Source organism: Prionailurus viverrinus, chromosome C1 (assembly GCF_022837055.1).
Source record: "Prionailurus viverrinus isolate Anna chromosome C1, UM_Priviv_1.0, whole genome shotgun sequence".
Taxonomy (NCBI): Eukaryota; Metazoa; Chordata; class Mammalia; order Carnivora; family Felidae; genus Prionailurus; species Prionailurus viverrinus.
This window is the reverse complement of record NC_062568.1, coordinates 95,169,375-95,185,877: the sequence shown is the minus strand read 5'-3', so window position 1 is coordinate 95,185,877 and position 16,503 is coordinate 95,169,375. Positions and strand designations below refer to the sequence as shown.

Below are 16,503 nucleotides of genomic sequence, written 5' to 3'. Positions count from 1 at the left end.
ATAAAGACAAATACCATATGATTTCACTCATATGTGGAATTTAGGAAACACACGAACCAAGAAAAAAAGAGACAAACCATAAAATAAATTCTTAACCATAAAGAACTTACTTATGGTTACCAGAGGGGAGGTGTGGGGGGGATGGGTGAAATTGGTCAAGGGGATTAAAAGGACACTTATTGTGGGGTGCCTGGATGGCTCAGTCAGTACAGCATGTAATTCTTGATTTCTGAGTTGTAAGTTGGAGCCTGATGTGGGTGTAGAGATTACTTAAAAATAAAAATATTTTTTAAAGACAGTACACTCTTAGTGATAAGCATTGAGTAATGTGTCTAATTGTTGAATCACTGTATTTTATAGCTGAAACTAATATAACACTGTTAACTGTACTGAAATTAATTTTTTTAATTTCAAAAAAAAGAAACAAAAGAGTGAGGCCAGCAGGCACTGATGAGTGATATATAATGAAAAATAATAGAATACATGTGCTTCTCACTTCATGTGAAAGTTAAAGATTTGATATAATCAACGTAAATATTTCATAAATGGAATATAAGTTTCATATAATCCCATCTAAAGATAGAATTCCAATCAAGGTGTTTTGCTATTATGAAGTGTGTTTCATGTACACTAGACCCTCAGAGAAGGGAGAATACTTTCAGCCTTCCCAGCTTTGGAAGCAGCATCATGGGAAATTGGTGAGTCACTACTGTTAAAGTAATCACTGCAGTTACACTAACCACATAGGGTCTAAAGACCTTTATAAGACCTGTCCCCCTGTTAACCCTGATGCCATCTCTCCCACTTCTCCACACAGGTCTTTGCTTCTCCAGACTTTTACTCAGGATGAAGGTCTTGATAGTCCCTCCACCTAGGAAATGCTTCCCCAGATAGGCACATCAGCCTTTTCTCACCTCCTTAACTGTATGCTTTGCCGTAACTTCCTCAGGAATGCCTTCACTAAGCACTCTCTCCTTTGAAAACTGTACCTTTCTTAATGGTATTTCCTTTTCTGCTTTATATATCTCTGTATACTAATCAGCAATAAAAAGGACTGAACTACTGATACACATGACCACTGAGATGGATCTTAAGGGTATTATACTGAATGCAAAAAAAGAAAAAAAAAGCCAATCTCAAAGGTCACGCACTGTGTGATTCCATTGATACAACATGCTGTCGATAAAAAAATTATAAAGATGGAGAATGCTTGCCAGGGATTAGAAAAGTGGAGGGAGGATGTGCTATAAAGGAGCAGCATTGGTCATATGTGATCAAATGCAATAGAATTGAGCACAAAGATATGCCAAAAAATGAGTGTCTGAAAACATTGGCAAAATATAAGGAAGAGCCATAGTCCACTCAATTTTACTGTGCAATATTCAATAAATGCACTAGGGTAATTTTTCATGAATGCACTATTCGTGGTTTTGATAATGCGCTGTTATGAAAGATGTTACCATTGGGGGAAGCTTTAGTGATGAGTACAGAAGACAGACACATCTGTGCTATGCTGAATTCATGTGAGTCTATATTTACAAGAAAAAATAAAATAAAAAATTAAAATAAAAAATTCTTTCTAGTACGTATTACCATCTAACATCTGTACAATTTACTATTTATTTTCGATATTTTCTCTCCTCTAATATATAAGCTCAATATAGACTAGGAATTGTCATTTATTTTTGTTCAGTGCTGTATCCACATTACAGAGTATAATTCTAGGCACACAGTAAGCTCTCTATGAATAGATACTGAATAAATTTATGATTAATGAATATATTTTACATTAAAAATCATCTTAACATTGTGATTAATATCATGACCTTTGATTTTGATCCCAGCTCTTCTATTATCTAGTAAATCTTCATCAAATCTCTTGGAACTTTTTATTCTATTTTCTCATCCAAAAAATTAATAATGCTTAAAAGGTTAAACTGAAAAAAAAGACCATACACACACAATAATACAGATAGAGGGATATTATTTGAGATAATCTTTTTGGAAATAATTAGAGGAATATGCTTCAATAACCTTATAAAACTAAGATCATTTGACTTATAGTTTATGAGAAATGTGGACATAGTTTTAAGAGCAGGGATGATCATCACATTATTTTTGTAGTGAGAAAATTGGAAAAAATGTAAATGTCCAATAATAAAAAAAAAAGAGCTATGATTTTAGCATATTATAGAGTACTCTGGAGCATTTTTTTTCTGAAAACAAAGACTTCATTTCATTTTATGAATTATTCCTTATTATGCACAGATCTAAACCTATAGATCTAAATCTATAACTTAGTCATAGGCAGATTTTAAATTTCTGTTCTTTATTAATGTCATCACTACCAACATCATTATTTAAAAAGATTCTCCTTTCTTACCTTTTGCAACATGCCTGTATTTGCAAAAATAATTTCATTTGTCATTTATAAGGGAGATTAACTAAGCATGCATCCCACTATTTTGATCTCCTGTCATTATTAAATCTACAAATAAAGATAATGTAAGTGATTAATAAAATGCTCTTCTCCCAGATTGTGTTATTATACATGATAAGCATACATACTAAATGAAACGCAATTGCTAAATAAAAAAATAGGGGCACCTGGGTGGCTCAGTCAGTTAAGCATCCAGCTTCAGCTCAGGTCATGATCTCATAGTTCATGAGTTCCAGCCCTGCATCGGGCTCTGTGCTGACAGCTCAGAGCCTGGAGCCTGCCTCAGATTCTGTGTCTCCTTCTCTCTCTGCCCCTCCCCCACTCATGCTCTGTCTCTCTCTCTCTCTCTCTCTCTCTCTATCTGTCTCTCTTTCTCTCTCTGTCTCAAAGTAAATAAACATTAAAAATAATTTAGAGGTGCCTGGGTGGCTCAGTGGGTTAACTGACTTTAGCTCAGGTCGTGATCTCACAGCTTGTGAATTTGAGCCCCACATCAGGCTCTGTACTGACAGCTCAGAACTTGGAGCCTACTTCAGATTCTGTCTCCTTCTCTCTCTACCCTTCCCCCACTCCTGCTCCGTCTCTCAGTCTCTCAAAAATAAATAAACGTTAAAAAAATTTAAAAAATAAATAAGTAAATACATATCTGTTCCTCAATTCCACACATAGGGCAAAGTAATGATGACAAAGTGATATCCTTATATTGAAATTATTAATATTTTGCATTTGAAATATCATAGGCATTTTTCTATTGAGAAAGAAAAAGTGATTAAGTCATGTCAATCAGCCCCTATTCATAAATTTGAGTGCAACATTTTATGTGATAAAACTAGTTTGAGGTGAAAAATTATATGTGAAGAACGTCAATTATTTAATGAATCTCTTTTAAAAAGATCAAATTTCAGATGAATACCATTGGCTTTTCATCATCTGTGTAAAGGATCTCTTATTTTGAGACAGGGTGCTGAAGAGTTGTTAAAAAGAAAAAGCAGAGGGAGAAAAGAAGCAGCAGCAAGGAATGCATCCTCTCTCCCTGAGTGATGAAGCTTTGACCACTTCTTTCCCAAGCTATGCATTTATTCAAGAAACAAATGGCAGTAGAGTACCACTGCATGGTACCTGGTGTTGGAGATGCCACACAGATTAAGCTCCAGTTAATCTATAATCTCAAAAGCACAAGGGGAGAAAATGTGTATACATTTAAATTAAACTTAATTAAGTTCCCCTGGGTGGCTTAGTCAGTTTAAAGACTTGATTTTGGCTCAGGTCAGGATCTCATGGTTGGTGGGATCAAGCCCCACATCAGGCTCTGCACTGAGAGCGTGGAGCCTGCTTGGGGTTCTCTCTTCCCTCTCTCAATGTCCCCACCCCCACATCTCTCTCAAAATAAATAAACATTAAAAAATAAACATCATTAAATATAAGTAAGTAAAACTAAGTACGATTATGCAATACTTCATTATGTTTCAGGTACACTGAATTAATTCTTATATATAAACACACATTTTGCTCTTAAAAATCAAGTCTCAATTTTCTGACAATAAGCCTTGGTCATTTTCTGGCTGAGGTCTTTCAAAAATGCATGGCCTCATACTCTAATTGTATTTTCTATTCCCTCTTTATTGTGAAATGCTAAGCTTCTTTCATTTAGCTAATTAAGAGGCCCCCTACACCACACACTATCTTTGGGCTGCTTAATTTACCAACTCACAATCTTTAACTGTTTTTATTTGTTAAATAGGCAACATAAAAGCAATGAGAAGTTAATTAGTATAAACTCCAATTAGGAATCATAATATTGCTGTCTCCTGGTATAATCAGAAAACACTACTTGTGGATTTCTTTCTATATGTGCATATGTTTTTTTCTATTTCTAGTAAGATTCACTACTGTTACTGTTTTTTAATTTATTTTTTTACCATTTATTTATTTTTGAGAGACAGAGAGAGACAGAGTGTGAGTGAGGAAGAGGCAGAGAAAAGAGGGGGGACATAGTATCAGAAGCAGGCTCCAGGCTCTGAGCTGTCATCACAGAGCTTGACGTGGGGATCAAACTCATGGACTGTGAGATCATGACCTGAGCTAAAGTTGGATGCTTAATTGACTGAGCCACCCAGGCACCCCACTATTATTACCGTTTTATGAAACATTATCTTCTATTTGATCCTTTTCAAAATAGATATGACTAAATAAAGCAAACCTGATTTTGTTTCAAGTCTGTACCAAGAAAAATCAGGGACTATACAATCTGCAAAATTTCAAACATACCAAAGAGACACATTTATCTTTCTTTTTACGTTTATGGAATACTATATTTCAGAGGGAAATCTACTATTTTTCTTGGGTTAATGATAGATATTGTAATTGACCTATCCCAACACAATTTACCCATCCACCTTTTAAAAAGATGTAAGATTTCTCTGCACAATGTCTATAATAGAGTTATCTATCCACTTTTTTAAAAGTTTATTTATTTATTTTGAGAGAAAGAAACACATACATGCAGGAAAGGGGCAGAAAGAGAGAGGGAGAGAGAGAATCCTAAGCAGGCTCTGTGCTTTGAGTGCAGAGTCTCATGCAGGGCTCGATCTCACTAACAGTAAGATCATTGCCTGAACCAAAATCAAGAGTTGGCCACTCAACCAAGTGAACCACCCAGGCACATGATCTATCCACCTTTTAAAAAGTTTCTAAAGAAAGCAGGTGCGCTCCTTCCCATACTCGCCCTGGTTTTATCAAACAATTGTTAGAAAGGCCTTCTTTATGCTGAGCCAAAATCTGCCAGTCCTGATGCCACCTAATATCCCTGGCTTTAGTTTTACACGAAGGAACACATCTAATTTCTATTCTCTGTGACGGCCCTTTCAACACTCATAATAGATACCATCCTCCCCATATTTTGCCATGTTGTCTCTTTCCATAGCTACATTTCTAATTCCTTCATTATAGCTGCTAAATCTTTGAGAATTATGATTGTCTCCTTGTATATAGTCTTCATTAAGGGACAGCATCTCAGGTGTCTTTTAATTGGCATTTCAAACACTAGAATATTTACCTACTGTGTTCTAGAGCAACACCAAGCAACATAAATATAATGCAAACCATGCATGTATAAGCTTATTTTTTTGTAGCCATGTTAATAAAAAATAAAGAGAACTAAGTGAAATCAACATACTAAGATGTTTTATTTAACCCAATGTATCAAAACCATTAATTCAATCTGTCAAGAATATGACATTTTACTCATGTTTTACATTTTTCCTTGTTTTTTTTTTTCTCTAAGCCTTCGAAATCTGGTGTATTTTATACTTACGACACACCTCGATTTGGACAAGACACATTTCAGGTGCTCAATAGCCACATGTTCAGTGGCTACAGTACCAAACAGCACAGTTTTAGATAGTTTATTTTATTAGCTCAGCCTAAAATTATATCAATGTTTCTAAAGTTCATGTGACAATCTAAGTTCACACTGCATATGGTCAATGAAAATATCTAAATTGGCCTATCAGTTACTATTCCTCATACTATATTTTAAGAAGTATATTTTTGTTATAAAACACATGCTCAAGTTCATTCTAAGCACTGGTAGGTGCATGTTCACATGGGCCAGCATACCCACCTCCAGATTATCTGTAATCTTGACTCTGTAGTTTACTAAATCAACTTGCCATTTTGACTGGCTCATTCTACACTTTGATAAGTATCCCTTTATTTATTTAAAACTGGTTTACCAAAATAAATTAGTTAACTAGTTTTACCAAAATAAGTAGTTAACTAGACTTTTTGTGATCATTTTGCAATATACTCAAATATTGAATCAGTATGTTGTATAAACTGAAAGTAATAAAGCTGACCCTTGAACAATGCAGGGGTTATAGGGGCCCACCTCACCCAGGGGTGGAAATCCCCCAAAACTTTCAGATCCCTAAAAGCTTAAATAATGGACTATTGTTGACTTGAAGGCTTACCAATAACAGAAACAGTCAATTAACATATACACTGTACATTTATATTTTAATTATAAGGTAAGCTAGAGACAAGAAAATGTCATTAAGAAAATCAAAAGGAAGGGCGCCTGTGTGGCTCAGTTGGTTAAGCCTCCAAATTCAGCTCAGGTCATGATCTCACGGTTCCTGGGTTTGAGCCCCACATGGGGCTCCATGCTGTCAGCACAGAGCCTGGAGCCAGCTTCGGATCCTCTGTCTCCCTCTCCCTCTTGCCCTTCCCCACTCACACTCTCTCTCCCTCTCTCGAAAATAAACAAAGATGAAAAAAAAAAGAAAATCAAAAGAAAAAATACATTTATTGTACTATACATATATTTATTGAAAACAATCCACATATAAGCAGGCCAGGATGGGCTGGGCCAAGGATGATGGCAGCTGGTGGGGGAAGGGAGGGTGCTGGCCCAGAAATGGAGATGTGATACAGCCTTAGGGGCTAGGCCAGCAAAGGCAGCCACAGGGGCATGAGGGTGAGCAGAGGAGGCCCATGGGTAGCAACAGCAGCCTCAGGGCTCAGTACAATTGCCCAATCAGTCTGGAGGTGTACCACTCATTGGTACCCATCAGCAGCTGTGGCCACACATGAGTGCCTAGATTGTAGGAGGCCTATAGGCTAAGGTGCCACCAGGGAGAAGGATCTGAGCTAAACTTGGAATAGCCCGAGGCCAGGGAGCCCAGGGCAGAGGACCTGGGAGAACAGAACATGGGGGCACGGGGCTCCATGAGCAGGATGATCCCTGCCCTTCGGATGCTATTCCTCCTCTTTGGCCCAGCCTCCTGCCCACCAGCCCCAGGAACTCTACCTGACCTCTTGCAGCCCTGCCCCATGTGACATCTGAAAGTAATCACATAAGAGGCCTCAAGTGGAAACTGGACTGACAAGCCCTTCCAGAATTCTTGACCCAAAGAATCTATAATAATCATAAATTCCCATTTTATACTACCAAGTTTTTGAGTTAATTATACAGCATTGGGTCACCAGAACATGATCTTAACACTTAGTGTGACAGTGTTTTGCTAATATAGTATTTCTCAATGTATTCTAATGCTTTTGTCTATAATTGGAAAGAGTGCACTTAAGTATGACAAAAACAAGATTTGGAGAAGATAAATCAATATATTAACACTGGTTTTCTCTAAAAGAGGGAAATATAGGCACTAGAATCATTGTTTATATCTTTCAGAATTTTCAGATTCTCTATAATAAACCTACTATTTCAAAAGCAAAAGACAATAAATGCTGTGCAGTTGAATTAGTGATAAACCAAAAAATATATTAGTAGCTACTGTAAAAGGGAAAAATTGTAACTACTGTTTTCCAAAGCTTAGGTTCCTTCCTTCCTGCCTGCCTGCCTTGCCTCCCCACTTCTCCCCTCCCTTCCTTCTCCCTTCTAGGACTCTTCTCCTTTAAACAACAACAACAACAACAACAACAACAATAATCCAAAATTGACATTAATATACATTTCATACTTTATAATCTCTCTCTAGTAAGGAGAAGGTTAACTAGGAAGACATTTTTGTAGCAGCAGCTACAGGAGAACATGGAAGGTGCATTCTATGGGTTCTGGAGGGAGGAGGCTCTCAGGGTCAACTTCAAGTCCCATGTATTTGAATAGAGTCACTTTCCTAGGCTGAAATTTCCCTGAGTTTATTATTAACAGGATTATTTGAAATATTTGTGTGCCCCAAGTGTATGCAGTTTAATAGCTTAGATAATCCCATGACCAGATCATGCACTCCCACAGACTTCTTCAATATGTGTCTGTAATTGTAAAGCACTGAAGTATTAAGGCTCAGAATTTAATTAGGTAATTCACTAGAGACGAGTTACTTTTTCAGGCAGTAGCGCATGCAGGATTCACTTTACAGTGATTACATCTTAGTTAAAATAGATATTTATCATAAAGCGGGCCTTGTCTACAAAGTTACAAACTAGTAGGGACATAAAGGGAAATAAATGCATCCAACTCTAGAGGATAACAATACTGTTTTTTTGCAGAGCATCAATTCTGGAGGACAGACAACAACACAGCAACTGTATCACATATATAATTTATGTGTTCCTTCTATTAGATACTATTTAAGAGATTAATTCAGTTTTTAACTTTTCTATTCAGAAGAAGCTTATTCTCAAGACATGGCCCATCATGCATAAAGGACAGTTCTAATTATGCTAAAATGACAGTAAATTTAATTAAAGTTTCTGACCTCAAACATAAGACACAATAAGAAAGGGAGTTAATGTAAAATAAATGGTTAATTTAACTATTAATTAGTCCATTTAATGTGTATTTTTAATCCAAACAATAAGGAAACTACAAATGAAAATGAGTTTAAATACTTCTTCTACTTGTTTGTCTTAAAAAATGTGTATATAAAAACACTACTGATTTCTCAAGGATGGCTCAAAAATGTAATTGTTAAATAATTTATATATTTTTTAATGTTTACTTTTGAGAGAGAGAGACACACACAGAGCGTGAGTGGGGGAGGGGCAAAGCAAAAGAGACACAAAGCATGAGTGGGTGAGGGGAAGAGAGAAAGCGAGGGAGACATAGAATCCAAAGCAGGCTTCAGGCTCTGAGCTGTCAGCACAGAGCCTGATGCAGGGTTCAAACCCACCAACCGACCGGGAGATCATGACCTGAGCAGAAGTCAGGCGCTCAATTGAATGAGCCACCAAGGTGCCCCATGCAATTGTTAAATAATTTAAATGGACCAATAGTTTCAAACATATTGTGAAAATAAATAAAATAAACTGGATTTGGGGATGCCTAGGTAGCTTAGTATGTCTGACTTCAGCTCAGGTCATGATCTGATCTCAGGGTTCATGGATCAAACCCCAAGATGGGCTTTGCACTGATGGTTTGAGCCCCACGATGGGCTTTGCACTGACAGTGTGGAGAAGGTTTCAGGTTTTCTGTCTCCCTCTCCTTCTGCCCCTCCCCCCCTCAAAAATAAGCATTAAAAAAATAAAATAAATGTATTTAAATGTTTAAATTGAAACTATTTATGACTTATGACTCAAATAACAAAAAATAACGTTGCCTAATACAAGAAATGCTAAAGACTAGCCAATTTTTAACCACAAATAATCTGATCATTAACATAATTTCTTTTTTTTTTTTTTACCATTTTCAAGTTATGGCATAAAAATTCAGTCCACAGTTGGAAAAAAAAAAGAAACGAAAAAAAAAACCTTCTAAGAAGCAGATACAAAAATGAAATGTAAACCACAAGGCTGGAGAAGCATAATAAATGCTGCATGAACACTGCAAATAAAAGTACCATTTGTCTTGCAATTACTTAATTAGAACAGTTGATATGATTTCAAATGAATGAGAAAATAATTATTCCAGCATACAGAATAAAGCTATGAAGATATATAAAGACTTTCAAAATGGCTGTGTGATCAAAAGACAAGGGGCTTTGGACCTAGAAAGATGGGATAGTGTCCCAATGTTGAAATGGTGAGGTGGGGCCATTAAGTTAGTTAGATTTCCAAGTCTCCTACCTCTGTAAAAAATGTTATCACTGGACAACAAGCAAGAACGTTGGGAGGTTTAAATTGGTACACACATTTCCCATATTATAGGCACAATATGAGTGCTCAACAAAAATTTGTCCCCTCTACTGCAATCTCTTATTTAACTAGTTGTCAAAGAAGAAACAGGGTAATAGAAAAATTAGTGATCAGAGAAATGATCCAATACAAAAATTAAAAATCTACCATATATAAATAGATAGGTAGGCAGATAGATATACAGATATAGATATCTGCTCAAGGCAGAATTATCATCACATGACTTTCCTTCATACCAGGCAATTATTCAATATAGTAATTTTGAGAAGTAATTCATATTTTCTTCTTCTTTATAACAGCAATGGGGAAACTGAGGCTGAGGACATGTGTGGTAACCATGAGTCAGGTTACATTTCTCAACTGTGCTGTGTGACCTCTTAATAATACATCAAAAATATTCCTTTGTGGTCCTCCCAAGTGACTATTATCAATGTTAATTTATACAAAAGAGAGGTATTTTCCATTATTATGATTTTTTAGGAAGATTGGTTTTAATCACCATCATGAACAATTGAAAATAGGATGGAATAAACATATATGCATAAAAAACAAGAAAAGAGGGGGGGGGAAAGTACAATGATGTATTTTCATACTGGTGGACATGTTTCTAAGCCTAGAGATAAAAAAAAACATAGCAAAGTAAAAGATGAATTTTATCACAAAATTCAAATTTTCTTTTAAGAAAAATAAAATTAAAGGCGAAATACTTTTTAAACATTATGTTTAAAAAAGATAATAAAACCTATCATTGAATTACACAAACATGTGGCTTAAAAAAATACACAAAGACAACAAAAGAAAAAGGAATGGCATACACAAATACATTACTCACAATGAAGGTAATAAAACTGAAAATAGGTGCTGAGAATGTTAGTTAAACCAGTATTCAAATACATAAGATATAAATAACTAGGAAATATGTGTGTGGTTTTTATATCTATATGGATGTATATAAATACATTTAATTTTGTGTATGAATATATAAATATACTCAGAGAACGACAGCCAAGGAGCCATGCCTACAGAAAGTTCTCAAGATCTGGACCTGATTTAACAAAAATGCTGAACTGCAATGGATGAAAATCTGAGGGACCTCGGAAAGAGTGATTATACTTTGCGTGTAAGATAGATAGATAGATAGATAGATAGATAGATAGATAGATAAAATAAGAAAATAAGGGACTAAGTTAGCCAGCTGCTAAGATGGTCCCCCAAATCCTCATTTCTTAGTGGTCTCCCACACTGAATTAGAACTGACCTTTGTGACCAAAAAAAAAAAAAGTAAATAAAAATAAAAAGAGAAGAAAAAGTACACCTTCGTATCACATGGCTTTTACACTTGCAGGCCCACCACAGAATATATATATTGGCATATTCTAAGAAGCTGCTGCCTGAGGTCTGGCTTCCACTCAGCCTGAATCGAAGTGCTAGGATCCTCTCTTTTGGGATGCTGACAGGTATTGGCATAGCCTCAACTACTGAGAATGTTTTAAAAATATAATAGGCTGCTTGGACAAGCACAGAGATTTGAGAGACAACCAGGAGCTCAGGCGGGGATGAACAACAAGGTGCATCTCTTACACAAGGCCCATCTCTTAAGACTGGGCAAGGTGATTGTTTCATATATAGATACCAACACAGAGTCCAACATAAAGAAGAGAGGAATATGTTCCACATGAAAGAACAAGATAAACTACACACACACACACACACACACACACACACACACACACACACTAAATAAAACAGAGCTAATTTACCTGATAAAGAGATCAAAGTAATGCTCATAAAGAGTCCACTGAACCGAAAGGTAGAATGGATGAACACAATGAGAATGTCAACAGAGATGGATAATAGACAAAAGTAGTGAAGAGAAGTCACAGAGCTGAAGAATATAATAACTGAACTGAAAAATACACTAGAGGGGTTCAACAGGTATATTCACATATATGCATGCATATGTATATGAATATTGTTCAGCCATAGAAATTAAATCTTTCCATTTGTAACAGCATGGATGGAAATTGAGGGCATTATTCTAAGTGAAATAAGACAAAGAAAGGCAAATATTATATGATCTCTTTTATATGCAGAATATTAAAAAATTTAATTACAAGCACTAAGCTTATAGATACAGAGAATATATTGGTAGTCGCTAGACATGGGATTGGGACATAGGAAAAATGGGTGAACTGTTTTTATTTTTATTTTTTGTTATTTAAATAAATCAAATTAAAACAAAAGTTCTGTGAAAGTAATGAGTAACTTTTTTTTTAATGTTTATTTATTTATTTTTCAGAGAGAGAGAGAGTGAGCATGTGAGTGGGATAGGGGCAGAGAGAGAGCATGAGAGAGAATTCTAAGCAGGTTCTGTGCTGTCAGCACAGGGCCGGATGCAGGGGCTTGAACTCATGAACCCTGAGATCATGACCTCAGCTGAAATCAAGATTTGGCCACTTAACTGACTAAGCCACCTAGGCACCCTCAAAGTAACAGGTAAGTCCTAAGGAAGGATTATATAATACATTTAAGTTTCTGCCTTTATCCTTTGTATTATGCATTCTGGAGATATCCAAGTACCATGTTATTAGGACATTCAAGCAGTATTTTAGAAAGGTCCCCAGGGAGAAACCTGAAGCCTCATGCCAAAAGCTAGCACCAATTTACATAAACCCAAGTGAATGATGTACCTTGAAAACATATTCTTCAATCTCAGTTAAGCTGTCGGATGCCTGAAGACCCAGCTCAGGGTTGACTGTAACTTCACTAGAAATGCTGAGTCAGAACCATCCAGCCAACCCAATCCCAAATTCCCATTACACAGAAACAGAGTACAATAAACGCTCTTTTTCAAAAGTCACTAATTTGGGGGCAATTTATTGCATAGTTATATAAAACTAATACTGATTCTGTGTGTGTGTGTGTGTGTGTGTGTGTGTGTGTGTGTGTGTGTGTGTGTGTGAAAGAGAGAGAGTGATAATGTGTATATGTATTTGATCAGTAGATAATCAAGTTAATAATTACTTTTTCTTTAAAATACAGTTCTAAGTTGGTAAAGATGGTAACGTAACAAGCCGCACATTGCCTAAGGGCAGTATAAAGCAACGTGACGATTTTGGAAAGCAGTGCTTCCAAATATATCAGGAGCCTTAAAATGTGTTATACTTGGAAACCTATCTCACACAATATATAAAAATTGATTCAAAATGAATCAACAACCTACATATAAGAACTAGAAGTATAAAACTTTCAGAAAAAATCATAGGGATAAAACTTTATGACCTTCAGTTTGGCAGTGGATTCCTAAATACAACTTCAAGAGCTTGCATGTAGATAAATTAAACTTTATCAGAATTTTTCAAATTTACGCATCAAAGGACATTATCAAGAAAGTGAAAAGACAATATACTGAGTGGAAGAAAATGTTTTCAAGTCATGTATCATATAAGTGTCTACTGTCCAGAATATAAAAGAGCTCTTAAACACAACTACAAAAAGAATAAAGAAATAGGCAAAGGAATTCAAGAGTCCTTTCTCAAAAAAAGAAATACAAAAGACCAACAAGCATATAAAATATATTCAACATCACTAGTCATTAGGGAGGTGAATACCAAAACCACAAGGAGATACCAATTTGTACACTCAGGATAGTTTATAATAAGACACAGAAAACGGGGCGCCTGCATGGCTCAAACAGTTAAGCATCCGACTTTGGCTTAGGTCATGATCTCATGGTTTGAGTTTGAGCCCCGTGTCAGGCTCTGTGCTGACAGCTCAGAGCCTGGACCCTGCTTCAGATTATGTGTCTCCCTTTCTCTCTGCCCCTCCGCTGCTGGCACTCTGTCTCTCTCTTTCTTTCTCTCTCAAAAATGAATAAACATTAAAAAAATAAAAAAAGAAGACAGATGGAAAAAACAAGTGTTTAGCGAGGATACAAAGAAATTAGGATTCATACATTGTTAGTAGGAATATAAAACGGTGCAGCCACTTTGGAAAGCAGTTTGGTGGTTCCTCAAAAAGTTAAACACAGAATTAGCATATTACCCAGCACTTCCACACCTCAGTTTATACTCTGAAAATTTAAAAGAGGCACTCAGGAAATTCATGAGTACAAATGTTCACAGCAGCACTATACTTAATAGACAAAAGGTGGGAATAAGGCAAATATTGCTCAAAGGATAAATGAATACACAAACTGTGATATATACATACAAAGGATTACTATTTAACCATAAAAAATGAAGTGCTAATACATACTACAATGTGGATAAAACTTAAAACATTATATTAAGTGAAGAAAGCCAGACAAAAAGGTCACATGCCATATGATTTCATTTACGTTACATATCCAAATGGGTAAATCCACAGAAATAGAAATCAGATTGGTGGCTACCAAAAGGTGTGATGGGGACAATGGGGACTGATGGATTAATGGATACAGGGATTTCTTTTTGGGTGATAAAAATGTTTTGGAACTAGATACAGGGGGTAGCTGCACAACATTGTAAATGTACTGTATTGCAGTGAATCGTACACTTTAAAGCAGCTTATTTTGTGTTGACTGTTGTGAATTTCAGTTCAGTTACCGAATGTTACTTTTGGGGCACCTGAGTGACTCAGCCAATTAAGCGTCTAACTCCAGCCTGCCCCAAATAATGCTTAATATATGATAATTCCTGTTTACCTACTTTTACACATAAAGGGGATAAAAGGAATGAATAAAACACACCAAAATAATTTTAGTGGATGCATTTAAGTGGTTGCATTTTGTATGACTGTTTTCTTCCCGTCTTTGTTAATGGGCATTATACACATGTGCACGCACACACACACACACACACACACACACACACACACACACACAGTCAGACACACACAGACACACACATTAAATCATGGCCTTTCATTACTCTAAAACCATCAAAGCTCCCAAACGGCCATCCCAGTATAAACTGTAAAGAATAAAATGGAATTCAAGTTCTTCTATAATTTGGGCTCCACTAGGTATAAAGTTTTGTTATTTACCAGTAGGCTAGTTAGTCTGAACTGACTGCTATCCCTCCAAGATGTAATGCTAGTTCCACAAAGCCCTATGTTATTGCCCATGTGGGATGCTTTTCTGTTCATCTTTACCTATTTGCTCTTCAATTCCCATCAAAGGCTTCCCTTCCCACCATGATCATCTTGAATGGAAATTTTCTCTATTCTTCCATACTATCACTTCCCTAACACCTCACACAATGCTGTACACAGTGGATACAAGTGTTTGTGTCATATTACCTCTACCTGTTTGTATGTTTCTTGAATTAGATGATTCAATCTTGCGTGGACGTGCACACAAGACTGTACAGTTGTTCTGTCTTTTGTAACTTTGAGTCTTGAGAGTTTTTATATATAATCTAGATATTAGTCCTTGTTGAATATGGGAGTAGTGAATATTTCCTACCAGCCTGTAGGTTGGATTTTCATCCTCTTTTACAGACCAACTCCATTCTGAGTTTTGATATACTGTGAGGCCTAGATCAGTATATTTTTGCTCGTGTGTTTGTTTTGCCTACGGATGCCCAATGGTTCCAGCAACACTTACTGAAAAAACTATTTTCTTCCACTGAATTACATTTGCACTTCTGTCAAATTTGCATGGATCTGTTTCCCAGTTCTCTAAACTATTTCTTCGATGTCTATGTCTATCCCCCTGCTCATTCCACACACTCTTGATTATGGTAGCTACTAAAACCTGTTTTGTTTTTAAATTCATGATCAGTTTAATACAGATTTATATGAAGTTAAAAATGTTTAGATACTGAGTATTATTTAAAAACTTGGAAATTGTAATATTTTGTTTATAAAACAAATGTTTTTCTCCTATCACATGTATTTTTCAAATCTCAATGAATACAGGGAACAGGACAAAAGTAAAGTAAAAAGGCCAAGATTTATAAGGGGAAAAGAGATCTTTGATCATAATCTCCCATCTTCTGCAGTGTAAATTAGTTATTTTAAATGAAAATACATAAACTTGTCTAAAAACATAGTGCATGTATATTCCAAAATACTAAAAGACTAAAATCATTACTTAGAAGGTCCTTGGAACTGTGAAATTTTATGTGCTCAAAGGCTTTCAATGCTTTATATGAGGACTTCTGTCTTAAGTCTATAAATTTTTATTGTCTTAAAGCACATAAAAATTTCTTGAATGATTTCCAATCATTTATTTTCTACAAAAGCTAATCTGCTGAATTGCCTTTCAACATTTACTTTGCTTCTTAACAGTGCAAATTATATCTAAATACAAAATACTCAACAACCATACATATTGTTCTAATTGTGTGCTGTAGAGCTGACACAGAATAATGAAATGCTAATTGCAATTAGAGCATTTTATTTGTTCAGAATTGATTCCTTGGTTTGACCTGCTTTCAGAATTTTCTACAACCACAGGCTTATGCTCAAATACCACAAAAGAACTC

General features: G+C 35.8%; 1 protein-coding gene across 2 annotated transcripts in view; it reads right to left on the bottom strand.

Moving 5' to 3' along the window:
- The window catches only part of DPP10 (dipeptidyl peptidase like 10), a 653,109-nt gene that overhangs the window by 289,128 nt on the left and 347,478 nt on the right, over nucleotides 1–16,503 (bottom strand). The window lies entirely within an intron of this gene.